The 19,261-nt window shown below is 46.6% G+C and overlaps 1 protein-coding gene across 1 annotated transcript in view; it reads left to right on the top strand.

The window, feature by feature from the left end:
• IGDCC3 (immunoglobulin superfamily DCC subclass member 3) overlaps positions 1-19,261 on the top strand; it is a 113,700-nt gene that overhangs the window by 33,192 nt on the left and 61,247 nt on the right. The gene's annotated exons all lie outside the window — the stretch shown is intronic.

Genomic DNA, 19,261 nt, shown 5'->3' with positions numbered 1-19,261 from the left:
ATGTCTCATTCCTTCCTCCCAGGACTTTTTGAGGGAGGTGTTCCTGGTAAGTTCTGGCACATCTTTTTCTAGAAAAATATTGCTGCCTCCTCCCTAGGTCATGGGAAGAAGACTTTGTCCCCAAATAGTTTTTTGTGATTTTTTTAAAAAAAATAGAAGTCCAGTTTGGGTGGAACTGCACATAAAGAAGAGACAGACGAGGTTGTCAGTAAAACAAGAAGACTTACTGGTAAATTGATTTCTGTCCCTCTGATGGATGTTGTACCTAGTCTAGTGTGTTACTTTTTTCATATTTACATATTACTAAAGGTAACATATAAAAATGCATTTATATTGGTGGAAATTAACTGGTAGCATTTTGTGTATGTTAGATGCATATGAAGATACGTATATTAAGAGAAAGGAGCACTAAAATGCTCCTGAATTTACATGAAGAATTAAAACAACAAAACACAAACTGATTTGGAGTCCTGAATTTAAGATTGGGAAAATGAAAGAGCAAAACTGACCACTTGGCCCATCCATGGTTCCAGCAGGTACCTGCTTAGCAAACTGAGAAAAGAAATAGCATGTTATGTTGTTGTTGTTTAGTCGTTTAGTCGTGTCCGACTCTTCGTGACCCCATGGACCAGAGCACGCCAGGCACTTCTGTCCTCCACTGCCTCCCGCAGTTTGATCAAGCTCATGCTGGTAGCTTCAAGAACACCATCCAACCATCTCATTCTCTGTCGTCCCCTTCTCCTTGTGCCCTCCATCTTTCCCAACATCAGGGTCTTTTCCAGGGAGTCTTCTCTTCTCATGAGGTGGCCAAAGTATTGGAGCCTCAGCTTCACGACCTGTCCTTCCAGTGAGCACTCAGGGCTGATTTCCTTCAGAATGGAGAGGTTTGATCTTCTTGCAGTCCATGGGACTCTCAAGAGTCTCCTCCAGCACCATAATTCAAAAGCATCAATTCTTCGGCGATCAGCCTTCTTTATGGTCCAGCTCTCACTTCCATACATCACTACTGGGAAAACCATGGCTTTTACTATAGGGACCTTTGTTGGCAATAGAGCCAACAAAGAGCATGTTATAGAGCATGTTATAGAGCATGCAATAGAGCCAACAAAGAGCATGTTATAGAGCATGTTATAGAGCCCCCCTTTTTTAATTTAACAAGATGTATATACTTCTTAAACAACAAAACTCCTCATAGCTGTTTATGCAAATCAATTTGTACATTAAAATACACATATAACATAAAACTTTTAAAACAAGTAGACATGATTCCCCCCTTCCCAAGTGTAGATTAAAACCTTTCAAGGACATGTACATGTCTGGGTAAAGTAAAGGGGCCCCTGACCATTAGGTCCAGTCGTGGCCGACTCTGGGGTTGCGGCGCTCATCTCGCTTTATTGGCCGAGGGAGCCAGCATACAGCTTCCGGGTCATGTATGAGCCGCTTCTGGCGAACCAGAGCAGTGCATGGAAACGCCGTTTACCTTCCAGCCTGAGTGGTACCTATTTATCTACTTGCACTTTGAGGTGCTTTCGAACTGCTAGGTTGGCAGGAGCAGGGACCAAGCAACGGGAGCTCACCCCGTCGTGGGGATTCGAACCGCCGACCTTCTGATTGGCAAGTCCTAGGCTCTGTGGTTTAACCCACAGTGCCACCCACGTCCTGACATATCTGGGTAGGCTCCCCTAAAAAAAGTTTTTAATAGATGTGGAAAACAGCACAATGAAGGTGCCTGCCTAATACTAGTCAGCAGCAAGTTCAGGAAGTAGATCATAGAATCATAGAGTTGTCGTGGTGGAAGGGATCCCAAGGGTCATCTAGCTGAATGCCCTGCAATGCAGGAATCTCAACTATATTGTACATGACAGGTGGCCATCCAACCTCTGCATCCAAAAACCTCCAAGGAAGGAGAGTCTACCACCTCTTGTGAGAGTCTGTTCCACTGCCGAACAGCTCTTCCTGTCAGAGGTTTCTTCCTAATGTTTAGTCGGAATCTCACTTCTTGTAACTGGAAGCTGTTGGTTTGAGTTCTGTCCTCTAGAGCAGGAGAAAACAAGCTTGCTCCCTCTTCCCTGTAAAAGCCCTTGAGATATTTGAGGATGGCCATCATATCTCCTTTCGGTTGCCACTTTTCCAGGCTGAACATATCCAGCTCCTTCAACCATTCCTCATAAGATCCTTTTTACTCTAGCAGTCTAGATGCTGCTAGACTCAAGCACTTGCAAGTCCTCTAAAATGTTGTTGTTTTTTAAAAAGCAGAACCTATCACTCTGCATGTAGAAACATAGCACATTAGGGGGGAAAGGAAGCCAAACCTCTTTCCGGCGAGTTAGCTGGATCAGACCAGTCAGTGTCTCAAGTAAAGGTAAAAAGATAAAAGGCAAAGGAACCCCTGGATGGTTAAGTCCAGTCAAAGGCAACTATGGGGTTGCAACACTCATCTCGCTTTCAGGCCGATGGAGCTGGCGTTTGTCCGCAGACAGCTTTCCGGCTCATGTGGCAAGCATGACTAAACCGCTTCTGGTGCAACGGGACACCGGGATGGAAACCAGAGCGCACGGAAACGCCGTTTACTTTCCCACTGCAGTGGTACCTATTTATCTACTTGCACTGGCATGCTTTCAAACTGCTAGGTTGGCAGGAGCTGGGAAAGAGCAACGGGAGCTCACTTTGTCATGGGGATTCGAACCGCTGATCTTCTGATTGGCAATCCCCAAGGGCTCAGTGGTTTAGACCACAGCACCACCCGTGTCCCAGTTGCAGCTAGTAGCCACTGATGGCCTTGTCCTCCATGAATTTGTCCAATCCTTTTTTAAAATCCATCCAAATCTATCACTGCTTCTATGGGAGTGAATTCCCTAGTTTAACTACGTACTCTATGAAGAAGTCCTTTCTTTTATCTGCCCTGAATCTTCCAACATGCGGTTTCATTGATTTTTTTTTTTTTAAAGGAAATGAACCCAGCAACTTGCAGGAAACATTTTGAATAGCGGAATATTGGTTATGCAAACCCACTGGAAGTTTGTTTTAAAATTGTATCATGCATACTCCCCTCTCTGCATTAAAAATCTCCTTACCACCCACAGCTTCTAGTTCTCACAGAATTAAAGATTTTCAAACGTCTTTCATCCATTGTTGGCCACCTCTCTCTCCCTCCCTCCTTCCTGCCATCTTCTTTCAGGGCTTCCACTTTGGGGGGGGGGGAGCACCAGGAAGCAGATGTCCAAAAAGAGCATTTTTTCTTTCTTTCTTTTTTCCTCCTCCCCAAGTTCTCACACCACTAGAAACCTTCTCAAGAGGGGAGCACTTCATTTTTATAATGTAGATGAATCCTTTTCCACCCCACCCCAGTCTTACACTGCCTTGAAATCCTGGGCTGGGAACATGCTAAGCCAGCAAATTCACAAAGCTTATTAGAGTCCTCTGGCCTTTAGGAACAAGAGGGGGATTTGCAATTTTAAGCTGAGAGGGATAATTATGATAATCATCATAATTTTGGGAATGGGGGCAGAAAGAGTCCTTTCCTCACCAATGAATTCTGGGGCTGCTTTTTTTGTAGGGGGTGGGAGAGGGAGTGGGGGAAGGGTCCGGATGTCGCAGACCACCCTGCCCTGAGCAAACAAATGATTTTGAAGGTCCATAATTGCAAGCCTGTCTTTTAAGGAATCCTCTGGAGGATTCCTGAGTAATGGAGGTCACGCAAGGTCAGCGAGGAGCACAGGAGGATAAATCTGAAAGCATGAAGTCTCTCTCCCCTTTTTAAAGCCCATGCATAAAGGATTTATTTTCTAGAAAGGACAACTTGGGAACAATACCCTGCTGTGTGTGTGCTTGCACGTGCACGCACACACATTCACACCAACACACATGCACACACCTTACCTAAGGGCTGAAAAATAAATAACAGAGCCCAGGCTAGCTCCCCTGTAAAGCATCATTGTCATTAGAGAAGGGGTGGGAAGAAAGAAACGGTTTTTTGAAGAAATAGCCCCCCAAGACTGTGGGCAGATTCTTAAGCCAAAGGGTATCTTAAGTCAGCCCATGAAAGCGGTTGGTTCATGAGATCAGGGTTTTAGAGATGAGCAAAACAAAGGTCAGAAAGTCAGATTTGGATTCATGGTACAAAATGCTCTCTCAGCAGTGGCCCAGTAGAAGTCTCTCATCTGGACTCATCTGGCAAATTGGCATCTTAACATCCCTCAAAACATGCTCGCCAGACTGCTCCAAAGCTTGCAAAACCACCAAATGGAAAGTCGACTCAAATTGTGGATTTGCACAAACAGACCTCTTCCTTCTACACCCTCACCAGCTATCTTTAACAAAACTCCTCATAAACAAAACAGCTCTGAAGTTTGGTCTGGAAAGGGTTAGGCCATAAAAAGCCGAGGAAGATTGGTGACTGATGAAAAAGGTGAAACACCAGCACTTGCTAAACAGTCTCAAAATAAACTGTGATACCACCGTTCAAAGATCTTTTTGCCTTTTAAAAATCAAAAATCCAACCCACATTCATTCACATCACAGGCAGATTATATTCACCAGGTGAAATCCAGCCCACTGGTGGCTATTAAACTCGACAGTGTAATAAGTCCAATATGTATTTCAATTTACTTTGCAGCAACTACATTTAATTTACTCACTGCGGGGTTTGGAATGTAATCTTCTCCATTCCTAGTATTTGTCGAATGCATTATACATAAAGTCGGAAGAGGAACAGAGCACAGCTACCTCATGATTTGCTGCCTGGATGAGATGGCGAATGTGAGCCAATTAACGATGAAATCTTAGCAGTGCATAGTTTAATTATATTTGCAGATGAATTAAATGCATTTCCTCCCATTCCAGGTTTCCTGTGAAGCTTGATTAAAGTGGTTTAAAAAAAAAAGTGTTGAAAACATCACACTCTGCAATCTTGGAGAAGATCTGGAGTTCTGCTGCTTGAATAAGAAAGTGGCTTGTTGAACTGTGCTGATACTGAATACTATTTTCCAAAATATGGCACATTTCTGCTTCCAAATTGAAATCAGAGAGATACCCCCAAATGTTTCCTTACTAGGGCAGGGAAAACTGAGAGCAGCTATGATGTCCCCCCCTGTGGTTTCTGATTGTAAGGAAGCCAAGCCACACCTCATGACTCAGGCAGAGACACAACAGCCAACATCTTTCAAGCATGGATGTCTTTGCCTCAGGAGTGACCTCCAGTGCAGGAAGGCAGCAGAATGACTTGCCTCCAGCACAGGCCCATTGGTAAGTGAAGCTAAAGTAGTGAAACATACAGAGGATCAGGGGGAGACTCTTCTCCAACACTCAGGTTTAGGTAAAAGTAAAGGAACCCCTGACCATTAGGTCCAGTCGCAGATGACTCTGGGGTTGCGGCGCTCATCTTGCTCTATAGGCTGAGGGAGCCGGCGTTTGTCCACAGACAGCTTCCAGGTCATGTGGCCGCTTCTGGTGAACTAGAGCAGTGCACGGAAACACTGTTTACCTTCCTACCAGAGTGGTACCTATTTAACTACTTGCACTTTGACGGGATTTTGAACTACTAAGTTGGCAGGAGCAGGGACTGAGCAACGGGAGCTCACCCTGTCGCAGGGATTCAAACCGCCGGCCTTCTGATTGGCAAGCCCTAGGCTCTGTGGTTTAGACCACAGCGCCACCCGCGCCCCTACACTCAGGTTTACTGACATCATTCTATTCATTTCTGTTTTCTGGTGGATTTCTGTTGTCACTACATTTTATTTTTTTGCATGTTCTCTTTTCAGCAAATAGTGTGTATGTATGCCAGCCGCAAAGACTGTGTTATGCATTTGGAAATTGTGCTTTTGGAGTTAGGCACAAAATTTGTCGTGCTGAGGATCTCAGTCACCCCTTAAAGCCTGGTAAATCTGCATAATGCTGAGTGAAATCTCAAAGCCTCAGTGGGAGAGCATCTTGGTTTTGGATACCCGAGTTGCATATTTTTAGGACTCACCCTATTTCTCTGACTGTAATTTGTTTTAAACTGTTGTGTTTAAATTGTTGTAACCCCCCCCCCCAATCCCTGGGAGTAGGGGGAGGCGGGGCTCAGGGCAAAAGGCAAGTAACTAATAATGTTAAGTTTTTCATACCCAGTCACACTCCCCTTCATGACGCAGCAGGCCTCTTCTTATGACTCAAGTAACTTAAGGCCATTCCTTTCAAGGGTTTTGCTTTGAGTCTGCCTAATATCAGATATCGCACATTGTGTTTGATTGGCCTGTGTAAGCTGCCTTGGGAATCCTTCTGGACTGAAAGATGGGCTAGAAATGAAAAACAAATCAATTTTGATGAAAAATAAAATGCCGCTTGAGAATGGCCGGCTGCCTGCTTTCTGAAAACAGTCTGATACGCGGGATGAAGCTCTTATCTGAAATCAGCCAGGTTCAAGGTTCTTATCTTAAATCACAAAGAGTCAAACAACTTAGGCCCAAAAGTGCATTAAGGATCACCTGATCCCTTCTGCTTCACCTCAGTCACAGAGATCCTCTGAGGGGGCACTTCTGTGGTTCCCCACCAGGCCTCTGAGGTTCAGTCAGCCTCTACTAGGGATAGAGCTTTTGGTGCAGTAGCCGCTGCCTGTGGAACTCCCTGCCACTAGAGGCACCAGCAGGAGCCCTCCCTGCCTGCTTTTAGACATCTGCCGAAAGCTGTTCTTCAAAAAGGCCCTTGAAACGTGACTTTCTTTCATCAATGCTTTTGGTGTACCTGTCATTTTGTATACTGTGCTTTTATAATAAGTGCTGTCCATAAATATATCAAGAAACAAAAAAATCCAGCAGGGCAGCTGCTTCACCATACATTGAAAACACGTGTATATAAAGAATCCTGCACCCTGCAGTTTTTTAAGGGTGCTGGGAGTTGTTATGAGATTCCCTCCCTGTTCCCCTTCGCAGAGCTACAATTCCCAGAGTTTTCCGGGGAAAAGCGATTGGTTGCTAAACCATTCTGGAAACCGTAACTCTGTGAGGGGAAAGCGGGAAGGGTCAACTCTCTGCACCCTTAGCAAACTACAATCCCCATGGGGGGGGAGCCCATGGCTGTTCAAAGTGGTATAAAAGTACAGTGGTACTTCGGGTTAAGTACTTAATTCGTTCTGGAGGTCTGTTCTTAACCTGAAACTGAAGCACCACTTTAGCTAATGGGGCCTCCTCCTGCTGCTGTACCTCTGGAGCATGATTTCTGTTCTCACCCTGAAGCAAAGTTCTTAACCCGAGGTACTATTTCTGGGTTAGCGGAGTCTGTAACCTGAAGCGTCTGTAACCTGAAGCGTATGTAACCCGAGGTACCACTGTACTTTAAATGTCTGGTCTCTGAGAGAAGAAGAAGCTGAGATTAAAAGAAGTATCTAATCCCTGCAGTTCTGGTGGAATTCAGTTTTAAGGAAAGGGAAGCTTTTAAAGCAGCGCTGCACCTTTAAGAGTGTGGCGCTCCCGGCTGTTTCCACTTAGTCTCCTCTGGCCAGCTTGTCTCCGTGCATCAGGGCTTGGCTTTCATCATGCTTATCTCCCCCCTCCCCACCTCCCTCCTCCCCACCTCCCTTCGGGGGCCCTGGGAGCCAAAGGCTAGAGGGGCTGTGTGACAGGGAGCAATGACCTCTGCATAAGTAGTCCAGCAGATGGCCACACCCCCTTCCTTCGCTGGCTTTTCTCTCATAGCCCCTGGGGGCACAGGCCCCTGACCTCTGCCTCCGCAGAATACCAGAGACCTTCGAACGTGACTCTGGTATGTTCGGTAACAGGCATAACATTATCCTCCCCTTCCATCGAGGCGGGGGTGTGGGTGGGTTGGTGTTGGTGGCAGAGGCGAGGCATGCCGGCAAGCGGGCGGAAATTCGTTATGGCGGCCTCTTTGGGGCACCCGCCGCCAGCCTGCTCCCTGCACCCTTCCCCACGTTTTTGGACTGATTCCACAAGAACCTGGGTCAGGCTCATTGAGATCAGCATCCGGTTCTTTCAGTGGCCAACCACTGGGAAGCCCATAAGCAGGTCCTGTGGCTTCCAGCAGCTGGCATTTGGAGGTAATCCTGAGCTAGATGGACTAATAATAATAATAAATTATTTGTACCCTGCCCATCTGGCTGGGTTTCCCCAGCCACCCTGGGCGGCTTCCAACAAAGATTAAAAATACATTAAAATGTCACACATTAAAAGCTTCCCTAAACAGGGCTGCCTTCAGATGTCTTCTGAAAGTCTGGTAGTTGTTTTTCTCTTTGACATCCGGTGGGAGGGTGTTCCACAGGGCGGGTGCCACTACTGAGAAGGCCCTCTGCCTGGGTCCCTGTAGCTTTGCTTCTCGCAGTTAGGGAACCGCCAGAAGGCCCTTGGTGCTGGACCTCAGCGTCTGGGCAGAACGATAGGGGTGGAGACACTCCTTCAGGTATACTGGGCTGAGGCCGTTTAGGGCTTTAAAGGTCAACACCAACACTTTGAATGGTGCCCGGAAATGTAATGGCTTGACTCGGCACAAGGCCGTTTCCGAAGGCCTATGTCAGCCTTTCTTTCCCATGGCAGTTATTGTAGACCATAAGAACATTAGAGTTTCCCTGCTGGATTGTGGATAGCTCAGTTGGTTAGGGCATGCTGCTAATAATGCCAAGGTTGCAGGTTTGATTCCTATACAGGACTGCTGCATATTCCTGCATTGCAAGGCGGGTTGGGATAGATGATCCTTAGGCCCCTTTCCAACTCTACGATTCTGTGGTTCATCTAGTCCAGAAGCCAATCACATCCCTAGGAGAATCCCAGAAGGAGGAGCTGAGCACTGCATCACTCTCCTCTCTAGTGGTTTCCAGATACTCGCATTCAGAGCATGCTGTCTCCCAACAGTGGAGGCATCCTTTTTCAGCCGTAGGCCGGTCCACCGTCCGTCAGACCTTGTGGGGGGGCCGAACCATATTTTGAAAAAAATAAAAATGAACGAATTACTTTGCCTCACAAATAACCCAGATAAAATCATACATTCTACTCATGTAAAAACACCAGGCAGACCCCACAAATAACCCAGAGATTCATTTTAAATATAAGGCCACATTCTACTCATGTAAAAACACGCTGATTCCCAGGCCGTCCGCAGGCTGGATTGAGACGGCGATTGGGCCGCATTTGGCCCACAGGCCTTAGGTTGCCTACCCCTGAGGTAGAGCATAGTTATTTGGCAGAATAGGGCTGATTTGCAAGACAGTGGCAAGCCCAGCCCAGCTGTGTCTCCAGTAAAAGGACAGTTGGCTCACCTGCTCTTACCTGTGTCCCTCATTTATCCTCCAGAGGGAATCTGCCACAGCCCTTGCAAAGCAATAAGGTTGCTCGTGGGCTGCCGTACTGTTAATTACGATCCCCTCTGTTTAAAAGAGGATGCATTTGTGAATGAATTGGCCCATCAGTTGGTTAATAACACCTCCTTATCAAGCCTGCTTATAGGTATTAGTTATGCCCTATAAAATTCATACAAGGCCCCTTGGGGGAAATCACTTAAATTGTGGGCCGTGGGGGTGGAGGGACTGAAACCCTGCTGTGTATGTATGGATGTGTTTTGCAAAACTGTAGAGACACGTGGAGGCAAGCTGGCATCCCGAGCAGCGGAACAAGAGCTAAGACGACCTACCAGCTTGTGTTTTAATAATTCTGGATTAAGCACTTCCCTTTCTGCCTTTCCACCTTCTCTCCCTGCCAAATAATAGAACAAGCAGACCATAAATTTGCTGATTATATGCATTTGGGCCGACTCTTTCCCTTAACGACCCTTTCTGATGATTGCAATTCTCAGTGATGGAGAGTAATTTCTCTCTCTCGCTCTCTCCCCCCCCCCTCTCCTCATCCCTTCTTTGTTTCAAGTAACATCTTTTGCTTTCATGAATGTGGAATGCGTAGTGTGGGCCAATAGCAAAGCTAAAAGAAACACACACATATTCAACATCCTTGGGGGGACTGTCCTGTAAAGTGGTCAAGCTCAGAGAGAACCATTCATCACCAAAGAGCAGGAGTAGGAAACCTAAGGCCCATGGGCCACAAGCGGCCCTTGGGGGTCATTTAACTGGTCCACAAGCTGCCCCTGAACTGAGCTGCCCACCTGGTGAGTCCCCGTGCCACACTACACTGGTTTAGCGCAGCGCGTGGGGACTCTATTCCGTGGCTCTGAAAATCATGTCTGCACAGATCTGGAAATCACGTCTGCGCAGATCCGGCCCACGGAGGCATCTCCGCTGGAGTGAACCGGCCCAGGTGTGGTAAACCTTGCTGACCCCTGCCCAACAGCTTCAGGACCGAGCAGGACTCCAGATCTGCTTAAGAACATAAGAGCCCGTTGGATCAGGCCAGAATCCTGTTCTTCCGGTGGCCAGCAAGATCCCTGTGAAGCAGGCAGGCAATATCTGAGCACAACAGCATTAACCCCCTCAGAAATATTTCTGCCTCTGACTATGGAGGTAGAGCATAGTTCTCATGGCTAGTAGCCATTGATAGAATTATCATTTGTCTAATCCTCTTCTAAAGCCATCCAAAAGCCATCACAGCCTCCTGTGGAATTGAGTTCCCATATGTGTTGCATGAAGAAATCCTTTCTTTTTATGCTTTCTCTACCTTTGCAAAAGCCAGCACTGCGCGGCACATTGCATCACACTGGCTTATGGGTTTATTTTCTCAGAAAAAGAGAAGACGAGAGTCCTGTCCTACGACTGGATTTGTTTAATTGATTAATCAACCAAAAGCAGCACCAGTTTAAAACAGAGAGGGAAGTATCCCTTTTCTTTCAGGCTGTGTTTGTGTGTGTTAAGATCAGTATAAATGCTTCGTTTCTTGGGAGCTGCGGCTTAGAGCTGGGAAGCAGAAACACCTTAAGGTCAGTGTGAGGGGCCCCTCTTAATGGGCAGAGGGGGAGAATTGGGGTGGGGTGGGGAGGGGGCGCAGGATGTCATTTTGTCATTAGCTGAGCTTCAAAGGGAAATGGGCAGTGGGCTGGAAGGAGGGGAGGGTGTCAGAGGGCTGGGAGCCAATTAGAAGCGGCCCAGGGTAGTTTCTACCCTTGATTCTTTTCACCTGGTATGCAGCTGCCTCTGAAGGGGGGCAGTGAAGGAAGCTGCAAGAGGGGAGGGGGGAAGGTATGCACTGGGGTCCCATTGAGGGAATCCGTACTTGGGCAATGGCTCGCCTTCTGCTCTGCTGTTGTTTATTCCTGCTTCTGAACCAAAGAATTCACTGCTTTCTTCAAATTCCACCACTTGCAGTGGTATCACAGGAATTTAGGAAGCTGTCGTCTACTGAGCCAGGCCGCTCGTCCATCTAGATCAGTAATGCCCACACTGAATGTCAGGAGTGGGTCTCTAGAGTCTCCGGCACAGAGTCCCTCCCAGCCTTACCTGGATCAAACGTAGGACATTCTGCAGGCAAAGCAGATACTCAGCCACTGAACTACAATGCATGTATAAAAAGAAAAGGGAGGGAGTTTGGTGTTGCTGCATGGTTCTAAGATTGCTCTTAAGAGTGCATTTTGCACTCTTTCTCGGCGGTTTCCACACTTACCCTCCAACCCCCAATTCCTTCAAGATGCAAGAGCGATGCATCAGAGGCAGCCCAAGACGTTTTGGTGCCCTGAGGCACAGGAATATTATTATTATTATTATTGAGAGTTTTCTGCCCTTTAATGGCTCCCCAAAAGCTGCTGCTTGAAACAGACTCTACCTCACCCTGGCAATTGGAGCCTGGTCACGAAATTAAAAGACGCCTGCTTCTTGGGAGAAAAGCAATGACAAACCTAGACAGCATCTTAAAAAGCAGAGACATCACCCTGCTGACAAAGATCCATATAGTAAAAGCTATGGTTTTCTGAGTAGTAATGTATGGAAATGAGAGCTGGGCCATAAAGAAGGCTGATAGCCAAAGAATTGATGCTTTTGAATTATGGTGCTGGAGGAGACTCTTGAGAGTCCCATGGACTGCAAGAAGATCAAACCTATCCATTCTGAAGGAAATCAGCCCTGAGTGCTCACTGGAAGGACAGATCGTGAAGCTGAGGCTCCAATACTTTGGCCACCTCATGAGAAGAGAAGACTCCCTGGAAAAGACCCTGATGTTGGGAAAGATGGAGGGCACAAGGAGAAGGGGACGACAGAGGATGAGATGGTTGGACAGTTTCTCGAAGGTACAAACATGAGTTTGACTAAACTGCGGGAGGCAGTGGAAGACAGGAGTGCCTGGCGTGCTCTGGTCCATGGGGTCACGAAGAGTCGGACACAACTAAATGACTAAACAACAACAAACTCGAGTACAATGGAATTTGAAATGGTGTGTTGCAGCAAACAAGATGCTTGCGGCATGGGGGGTTGGAGGTGGTAGTGAGGAGAGTGGAAGTCACTCCCTGCCTCATGCAAAAGGCCATCCATTGGCTTCCTTGGTGCATTGTTTACATGTCCCTGCTAACCTTCCCCAGCCATTATTGGTTGCCCATTGATGTGGCATATTTTCTCCCTCAGAGGATTGGTTACCATATGGCCACTGGGAGAGCTGCCTTGTCGAGTGAGCCAGACCACAAGTCCATCTTAGCTCAGCATGGTCTGTATTCTGTTGATTGGTGGCGCCTCTCCAAAGAGTCTCAGGCTTTCCCAATCTTGCTTGAAGATGTTGGGGTTGCACCTGGGATCTTTTGCATGCACACAGTCTGTGCTCTGCCATGGAGCTGCAGCCCTTTTTCTTAAAGACTCTAGTCCTCATGGTTCAGGGAATGGAGAACCTGCAGCCTCCCAGATGTTGGTGGACTGCATCTCTCATTCTCCAGCATGACCAATGGTTAAGGACTATGCTTGCTGTAGTCACAACAATGCCCCAAGGGCCGCAGGCTCCTCCCCCCTGTTCTACATGAAGAGCCACAGAAACATGGGAAGCTGCCTTATTGCTGACTCAGCCCACTGGTCTACCTATTCAGCATTGCCAGCACAGGCTGGCAGCAGCTTTCCATGTGCTCTGCTGCTGAGCCTTCTCTTAATAGCCTTTGGTCAGAATTTTTATTTATGTATTATATTTTTTACATTTATTTCCCACCCTTTTCTCCCAAGAGCTCAGGGTGGCCTACATGGTTCTTCCCATCATTTAATCTCCACAACAACTCTGTGTGGTAGGTTCAGTTCCTAGTCTGACACCCTAACCATTCTTATCATGCCGGCTCTGTGGAGCTGTTCCTGACTTTCCTCTTCTTGGAAATGTGCAACTTGCAGTGGAAATGGGAGTAGAACCTCAGCTGGAAACAGCAAAAGGGGTGGATTTTGAGGGAGATGGCTATGGAGAGCAGGAATGGGCAAGCAAAGGCACCCATCAGTTTCCTTTGCCTTTGATGGGCTTCTCAGTGCCAACTCCCCATATGGCAGCGTCCTGTTACCAAAAGAGAAATACATTTAAAACAGCCCAACAACAACAAAAATATGTAAAACGAGAAAGCCACAGCCTCCCGCCAGCAGTAGCTTAACAATGCCTCTGAGTATTGCTTCAAATACACATAATAAATCTGGGCTAATAACACCAGGAGTTTACAAGCTTTTTAGAGATTTTATGGGATAAATTGTGCTCCCCAGCAGCTCGATTCGATTTCTTAATATGAGCGGCATATTTATCCAAGTCTCTTAAAACAGATAGGTAGGGTAGAGAGATGTCTGTCCTGCTATTAACGGCATGGAATTGTGGCGTACAATTTATATTCCTGCCACTGGTGGGCTGGAAAAAGTTCATTATCCATGGGCCTTGCAAACCCAGTTATAGCAGAGGATCAGGAGGAGGATGAATTAGTTTAAAAAGAAGCTTGGGAAAGCTGCTCAAGGAGGTATACAGAGTGGGTACAGAGGAGTCCAATCACCTTTTGTTGCCCCCAAACACAGTAGTAGTAGTAATAATAATAATAATAATAATAATAATAATAATAATAATAATAATTTATTATTTATACCCTGCCCATCTGGCTGGGGTTCCCCAGCCACTCTGGGTGGCTTCCAACAAAATGTTAAAATATAATAGTCCATGAAACATTAAAAGCTTCCCTAAACAGGGCTGCCTTCAGATGTCTTCTGAAAGTCTGGTAGTTGTTTTTCTCTTTGACATCTGGTGGGAGGGTGTTCTACAGGGTGGGTGCCACTACCGAGAAGGCCCTCTGCCTGGTTCCCTGTAAGTTCGCTTCTCGCAGTGAAGGAACCGCCAGAAGGCCCTCAGCACTAGACCTCAGTGTCCGGGCAGAACGATGGGGGTGGAGATGCTCCTTCAGTTATACTGGACTGAGGCTGTTTAGGGCTTTGAAGCTCAGCACCAACACTTTGAATTGTGCCCGGAAAGGTAGTGGGAGCCAATGTAGGTCTTTCAGTAATGGTGTTATGTGGTCTTGGCGGCCGCTCCCAGTCACCAGCCTAGCTGCCGCATTCTGCATTAGTTGTAGTTTCCAGGTCACCTTCAAGCATGTTTTCTGGGGAAAGAAACTCAGAAGGCACAAACCCAACACCCAAGTTGTAGGGCTGGTGGTGAGGGGCAGCAAGGGCAGGCATCTGTTGAGGGCTACCTGGGCGGAAGGGGGTTTCATGTACCAAGGGCCTCCAAAACCTGGGGTCGACACTGCCCAGCTACTGCTAAACCCCTCTGAGCTGAAGGAATATGCATTTCCAAACAGGTGCACCACACATGCGTGCTTGTAAAGAAGCCGGAATTTTATTTATATCTTATTGATTGATTGAATTTATTTATACCCCACCCTTCCTCCCCAGGGAGCCCAGGCTGGCAAACAAATGCACAATTTAAAAACAAGCAAAGCAAAAACTTTAAAAAGTGGTTACAAATATCCTAAAAACAATTACGCTGAAAATCAGCTACAGTTGAAACATTCAATTAAAACAAGCAATTTAAAACATTCTTCTATCCAATGTTCTCAGGGTTGCAAGGATCAGTATTCTTCTGCCCCCAGGAATGTTTGTTTTTTAATGGTTTTTCAATGATATGCATACAGTGGTACCTCTGGTTACGTACTTAATTCGTTCCGGAGGTCCGTTCTTAACCTGAAACGATGTTCTTAACCTGAAGCACCACTTTAGCTAATGGGGCCTTCCGCTGCCACCGCACTGCTGGAGCACGATTTCTGTTCTCATCCTGAAGCAAAGTTCTTAACCAGAGGTAATATTTCTGGGTTAGCGGAGTCTGTAACCTGAGGCATATGTAACCCAAGGTACCACTGTATTGTATAAAGTTACAAAATAGAAATTGAATGTAACAAGAAATATAAAAACGAACAACAGGAATGTTTATAAATGTCTCCTGAATGTTAATGATGATGAAGACAGGTATGCCTCATTAGGGAGGGCATTCTGCAACTGGGGAACCACCCCTGAAAAGGCCCTGCCTTGGGTCAGCACCAATCAGGCAGTCCTCAACAAGGTGCCATCTGCCAATTGTAGGGTCCGAAGATGGTTGATGTTGGGGAAGGCATTCCTTTGAATTTTTGAGTCCCAGGCCATTTGGGACTTTATATGCTAGAACTAACACCTTGCATTTGGCCTAGTAACTCATTGGCTGGGTGGTTCTCTCTGTGTATAATATGTGGGATAGCCCTTAACCTCATTATTTTACTGCCCTTGTGGTCCAAGTTTGTGGTCCAAATCTCAGCATTTGTTCCTTTGGATATTGAGTCCGACTACTTGTCCAGCAGCGAAGTTGAGATGCGAATGGGCGCCACTCAGCCTCATTTTATCCATCATCAACAAAGCATGAAATTGCACTAGAAATGCTGATAATTTCCCCAACAACATAAGATCTGCTTTGGTGAAACAGTAATTTGTTGACTAATTAGGAAAGTAATTGTTCTAGGCTTCTTTTGGAGCTCAAGGGTTTCATGTGTGTGTGTTTCTGTTGATTTATTTATTTTTTTAGAGTATTCCTTCTCCCTCCCAATTTGGGTCTGGGTCTTTTCAGCACTGCAAGATAGCTGGCTTTCCATTCTTCATCTTTTAGGCAGCAATATGCCTAAAAATCTTCTGTAGAAGGGTGTCCAGTGTTTTATTTTTCTATTCATTAGCAATGATGGGTTGACCTACTCAGAGTAGATCCATTAAAATGAATGGATATATATGTCTGGTATATGGGTTTTTTAAAAAAATAAAATAAAAATAAAATACAAAATGAACTCAGATGGGTCCAAATGGGTAAGAAATCTGGGGTGGGGGTGCGGGTGGAACCATAATGCATAATGAAACATGGAACCTACTTTATTTTCCGGGTTTTGTTGGTTTGAAGTGGCAGCCATAGTCTTGCTCCCAAGATTGGCTGCAGATGGTTTCTGGTTTGGATGCAGGATGAGGAGGGAAATAGATGTGGCCATAGATAGGCTGGAGGTCAGGCCCCAGATCAAGCAGGCGAGGATCAAAGTGCCAGGGACAAGAGTGGAGTCAGAGGCAGGCAGAAGGTCGAGTTCCAAAGTGGCAGGGAGAGGATTGATGGGGCCAGGAGGGCATGCAAGGTCAAAGGCAGGCAGGGGTCACAATCTTGAGGGAGAGAAAGCAGAAGGGCAGGCAAAATCTCACCAAGTCAAGACAAGTGGCTCTGGCTGATAAGCTGGCTTGGTTTCAAATGCTTTTTATTTTTAGAGTCTGATGTGTCCTCGTTGGTTTGGGGAGTTGGCTGACGTTCTGGGTGGCCATCTCTACAGGCAGTCGAGAGGGTACTCTATTCCATAAGGCAGGGGTTGGGAAGCTGTGCAACGGGGGTCAAATGTGGCCCTCAAGACCTTTCCACCTGGTCCTCAGAACTCTCCCCAGACCACACTCCCTCCTGGCTTTGGTTTTCAAGATCTTACGCACCTCTGGTTGAAAAGGAAAACTAACTAGGGAACTTATCAGCTTATCAGAGCAGGAAACTTGTCGGCTTGTGAATGCTGAAGATTTAATTCATTCATCCTAAAGGAGGGCTGCAGAAACTAATTATGTGCCTATTTAACCGTAAACGCAAGACTTGCCTCCCCTTTTTGCTTGCTGATCTGTGCTGCCTTGTGATGATGCAGCTATGCGAGTGTGTGTCTTCCCCCAGGCTTTTCTGTCCCTTGCAGACCTCCCCTCTCTATCCCCAAACATTGGGGAAATAAGAAGCTGCCTTTTCTGAGTCAGATCATTGGCTGTCTTGCAGAGGCTCTCCGGATTTCAGACAGGTGTGTCTCCCAGCCCTACCTGGAGATGCCAGGGATTGAACCTGGGACCTTTTGCATGCAAAGCAGATGCTCTAACACTGAGCTAAGGCTTTTCCTCATGTTAATGAATGCTGTTATCTCTAGCACAAAGGAAAGTGTATAAAGAAAGCAGAGGCTTAGGGTGCAGATACTGTCCTCTTTCTCCTAGTGTCCTAAACTTTTGTGTGTCCCTCCCCTGACCAACCGAGGAAGAGGACTGGAAATAGAAGACCAAGTCAAAGTGTGATACATGGAGATACAAGTGAATCTCTTTGCTGTTTACACGGCACAGATATTCTTCCCAGATGTCTTTGCTTGCAATTTCCATGCTTTATTGTTCATGAGTGAAATTGTAAGAGACTGAACTCTTCTCTAAAACCGATGGTTTTAAAATATTGCAGCACCGACAAATGGGTGTAAATGTGTAAAAAATGTGTAAAAAGAGTGGCTGGGGAAAGCCGGCTAGATGGGCGGGGGTATAAATAATAATAATTATTAATGTGTAGGGATTCTGACTGATGGGTATAGAGTACTTGCTATCAAACTCTTCACCCCCTACTTGAAATTGTTCGGGGTCTCACCGGCCACTTAATAAACTTTCTGTTGTTCTACAAATCAATGCACATATGTAATTCATATTTTAAAAGCATATTTTCTGCAACACTGCCATCATAGGCAAATGCAGCACTGTGCTATGAAAATCAAAGCCCGGGTGTCAGAGCCTTGTTAGCCTGTTAGATAATACAGCCCTGGTCAAAATGACCTCCATCTCTGTTGTCAGGGAAGAAAAGATGCGATCGAGTACAGGGCCAGGTACTGATTCCCTCAGGTCTGCCCAGGAAATGTTCAGTTTGCATTGGGAAAACTGCCAAATTTGCCTGGTACTTGCGGGATATGTTTGGGAGAAGAAAAGGCTGAAGAGTAAACCCTACACAAATCTGGAGTGGTGTCCCTAAGACGGTTGGATGGTGCCTTGTACATCTCCTTTCGGCAACTCCTGCCTCCAAGCCATTTCCAAATGTATTGCTCTGCTTTCCTTTGGACCACAACCGTGAGGCTGAGAGGGAGATCTTGTAGTCTGGGCAGCCCAGGACCTCCATACCCACTGTCCAGGCTTGCGCCCCAGGAGAGGTCACTTCCGTGCTGCTAACACAGCAGTTTGGCTTCACCCAGTTAATGGCAAATCTATACCTTACACTTAAAACACATTACTTCCTCCAAAGAATCCTGTGAACTATAGTTTGTGAAGGGTACTGGGAACTGTGCCTCTGTGAGGGGAATACTACGGTTCCCAAAATGTGTGTTAAATGTGCTGCCTTAAATGTGCAGTGTAGATCTGCCCTTCGAGATGCTAAGTGTGCTTCTACATTGTTTTAGTGCCCACGGTATTTCCAGGCTGGTGCCCTCTTTTCACCAGGGAGAAGGACGGCGGGGAGAAAACTAAAACAAGTTGGGTTCCACCACCACCACCACCACCACCTCTGGTGACTTCCTTGGCCCCATCTCCTTGCTAGCCCTATTAGGTGCCGTGGTTGCCAGCCACCACTTGGGTGGCGCATGGCCTCATGGAGACCTAGGCAAACTTGACATCAGGCCAATCCAAATGTCAGTTAGACGTTGGGAGCAAAACCATTCATCTGAATGGAGGTGGAACGGCTAAACTTTAGAATCTGGGCTTTCCATCCCAGGACTGTGAGGACCGGGGCTTTGTTTCCGTTCCCAGCCTGGCGAAAAAGAAAAGGGAGAAAAGGCTACAATTCTCATCCCAGCCCCACTAATTAAAGCCATGCCTGACGTTTAAAGCATCCTGCTGAAAGAAAGGGAAGGGGGGGAACCCCTCACCTCTTTTCCTGCAGTGCCTGATGTGAGTGTACCTTAACTCAGGCCTCACTTCGCTGGGCCTCCCCCTCCCTCCTTTTTTCCTTGGGTTTGACTTATGGGTCTTCTCTCTCTCTCTCTCTCTGTCATTTTGGGGTGTTGCTGTTTTTTGCGCTCTTGGAGCTATAACCGTTTCCTGTGCTCTGATTGCTTTCTTCCTTTGCTCACAGGCTCCCTGCAGCAGCGGGGATTGCGGGGT

This window comes from Podarcis vaucheri, assembly GCF_965113315.1.
Source record: "Podarcis vaucheri genome assembly, chromosome: 14".
In the NCBI taxonomy this organism is placed as follows: Eukaryota; Metazoa; Chordata; class Lepidosauria; order Squamata; family Lacertidae; genus Podarcis; species Podarcis vaucheri.
The sequence above is the reverse complement of the archived record's forward strand: the minus strand, read 5'-3'. Positions and strand labels throughout refer to the sequence as shown.